This window comes from Adiantum capillus-veneris, chromosome 18 (assembly GCF_014529385.1).
Source record: "Adiantum capillus-veneris isolate H3 chromosome 18, ASM1452938v2, whole genome shotgun sequence".
NCBI classification, from domain to species: domain Eukaryota; kingdom Viridiplantae; phylum Streptophyta; class Polypodiopsida; order Polypodiales; family Pteridaceae; genus Adiantum; species Adiantum capillus-veneris.
In genome coordinates, this window is record NC_140948.1 from 25617010 (window position 1) to 25620402 (window position 3393).

General features: G+C 41.3%; 2 pseudogenes; both read right to left on the reverse strand.

Annotated features, from left to right (window-relative positions):
- Positions 1-775: 775 nt before the first annotated feature.
- Positions 776-2274, reverse strand: LOC147435373 (MFS-type transporter clz9-like; annotated as a pseudogene).
- Positions 2275-2575: 301 nt separating this feature from the next.
- Positions 2576-3183, reverse strand: LOC147435374 (uncharacterized; annotated as a pseudogene).
- Between the last annotated feature and the right edge of the window lie 210 nt (positions 3184-3393).

Below are 3393 nucleotides of genomic sequence, written 5' to 3' on the forward strand. Positions count from 1 at the left end.
GGTTGTCCCAGAGAATAAAACAGGCATTTGAAAGACAAAATGCATATGATGCAGTAAGACTTTGATAGGAAGGGGATATTGTATGAAGAAATGTGAATGATAAACTTTGTGTTGTCATAATAGATAGTAGTTGATGTTGTGTGAGAAATGGGGATGTATCATGTGTTAACGGGAGACATCGTGTGTTAAACATACTAACCAAAAAAAAACTTTACCCATTGCACCTTCAATTGTTACATACAAGTACTTTTATACACCAAAAAGGGCAGCTGGCATGTTAAGCATGAAACATAAACTGATTGGTAGTACTACGATTATTGCTTTGATAGAAACTAGGTATATTGCTGCAGGAGTACAACCCCAAGATTGGGAATCGCGAGTAGGAGGGATTGAGTTTTAACATGTACTATAAAACTTTTTGAAATATCTAACCTTGATACAAAAAACTGCTCCAAAAAGTTACTACTCGCCTAGAATAGTGAAGTGCTTCAAAATTGAGCTTGAGCAATGCAGTCATTCTCGAGCTTGTTTAGCACGCAACTTTTGCATTTGATGTCGTCGCGCCAAGGCGTGATAAGGCTGATCTATCTGAAGTGGCCTCAATTGTAAGCTTTCTAATGAACCTTGTTCCCACAAGACTTACTGTAATCTTTCTTCAAAGAGCTGTTGTTGAATCTCCCAATCTTTTCTCGAAAGTTTGGCTTCTCGGGCATGGGCCTTTCTTTGTTGAGCAGCCCCTTTCTTTGCAAGTGAATGAAGTCTCTTCTTTTCTTTTTCAATGCGCTTCTCCTCTTTTGCCTTGGCTATCTCTTCTTTCTTTGCATTCTTTGCTCTCATACTTTCAATGTATTGTGTAGATGTTAAAATGAGACTATTTGTGTAGTCTACAAAAGCCTCACGGTTTGCTTGACGCGGAACTCGAAGCATATCAATGATACGTTTTTGCTGAGATGTGCCTTCTTGAGTAGTTGATGTTGGACCTGCATTTGAATTTGGAAACCATGCTTCTTGATGAGCTGCTGTTGTTGGAATTTGAACCACATTAGTGACACGTCTGTTTTGAGTTAGGCCTTCTTGAACAGTTGTTGTTGGAGCTCCATTTTCATTTGGAAACCTTGCTTCTTGATGACTTGTTATTGTTGGAATTCGAGCACTATCAATGATATGTCTGGTTTGAGCTATGCTTGCTTGAAAAGTCGAAACGAGAGCTGCATTTCTATTAGGAAATTGTGTGTCTTGAACTCTTTGTGCCTGAGCTGCATTTTCATTAGAAAACCGTGCGTCTTGAACTCTTTGTGGCTCTACTGGTAGAGTAGGAGAACTTACCTGGTTTTCCATGTAATTCGTGGTAATTTGGTTGGGTGTTATGTCCCAACTGCACTCATCTTCTGTGAAGAAATGTGGTTTAGAGTCGCAAGGTGTGTAGTTTGAAATTTCAGCTCCCTCCAAAAGCTGGGTGAAGCTTATTGCATGTGTTCGATTTTCTTGCTGAGAAGAAATTCTATTTTCTTTTTGGAGCTGAGATGCAAGAGTATTGAGAGCTATTATGGCCTCAACCTCATCCTCTATGGGCTGCTCAATTGGCGTGTTGGGTACTTGTGACTCTGTCTCATCAAGTGGACTTGTCTCCTCAAGAAGGTTGATGTGATTGCAGGGCATACCTTCAAACTTAACTGCTGCAAAATCTAGTGGCCATATCCCTGTTGCTCGAAACCCTGCTGTTATGTTAGCTTCCGTTAAAGGTAAACTTATTGTTGTTGCCACAATAGAAGCCAGCTCTGTCTTGCTTGCTTGCTTCGAAGATGTTCTCTATTGCCATTTATTCCTCTCCTTCCGAAATTATACTTTTAATGGCTTGAATACTGATACGTCCAATGGCTGAAGTTTATGTGATGTGTGGGCTGGCAGTGTGACAATATCTATGCCGCTCTCTTTTGCTTTGGCCACTACCTCAAGTGAGACATGACTTCCATGTCCATCAAGGACCAAGTAGTGTCTGTTTTTTTTGCCTTGTAGTGAAATAGCATCATCGAAGTGTTTAAGCCATGCTTGAAACAACTCTCATGTCATCCATGCCTTTTTATGTACAGGCATGGCGGCTCCAGGCTCACAAAACCTAATGTAGTTAGTTGTTATGCGACTGCCCTTAAAAATATAGTAAGAGGGTATTTCTTGACCAATTGCATTAACAAAACACAGTACTGTCATCCACTCACGTGAATCGCATATAACTCCATAAACTGACCTTGATCCTTTCTTGGCTAACACTTTCATACCCTTATCTCTAGATCCTTGAAATCCTGTCTCGTCTACATTCCAAATATTTGACGGCGGGTAGTTGTGCTTTGAGTAAAGATCTTGAAGGTTTTTGTGGAATGTTTCTACTATTTTTGGCCTGAATCTTCTTGCCCTTGACTGGTCTAGGCTCTCGGTAACTCGAAAAACCAGACTTGGGTGCCGCTTGCGAAATCCATCCCACCAGCTTCTGCCTGGAATGCCATTTGAAAAAAGTGTGTTCCTTGTTTCACAAATTTCTTCCTGGAAAGCCATTTGAATCTTCTTGCCCTTGACTGGTCTAGGCTCTCGGTAACTCGAAAAACCAGACTTGGGTGCCACTTGCGAAATCCATCCCACCAGCTTCTGCCTGGAATGCCATTTGAAAAAAGTGTGTTCCTTGTTTGACAAATTTTGCAGCTTTGAGCTTTACATCTGTCACAGAAACTCCATGGCCAGAGTCACACTTTAAAAAAATCCATTGGAGCAATGCTTCTTCTTCGGCGGTAGTGAGAGTGGAGGGGGGTCCTTTCCTTTTTGTTTGAGTCCTTCCCTCTTCCCAATTAGCAATTGCACCTCTGCTAATGCCAAATTGTATGGAACATTTGCATGGAGAGCTTTGGCCATATCTTCTGTTGTCCATGACAGCTTAGTACGGGCTGTTGGCCTCTTTGGTGTCTTTGGAGGATCTTCTCCTACCTCTGGAAGAGGTTGAACTGGAGTAGTAGGTGTACTTGATCTTGACTTTTGAAATATCGCTTTTGTTATGAGAGAAAGAGGAGGATTTTTGTTTGATCTTCGATGCGATCGCTTCTTAATTCTACTATCTTCGGTTTCAATTGGATGGTGTGGTTTTTTGATGCCAACCTTTTCTTTGTCTAGTGGAGTTGTGAAAGCTACCTTCTTCATGCATTGTTTGTTGGTGATAGGACGAGGCAATCGTGTACTCTTGGCTGTAGTCCTAGTACTCTTCTCTGTTGACTGCTTGTCTTTGCTCTTGGTTGCAGTCCTAGTACTCTTCTCTATTGACTACTGGTCTTGGCTCTTGGCTGCAATCTTAGTACTCTTCTTTGCCATCATTTCTGCACACAGATTTGATTAAGTGAGAAATTAAGAGGG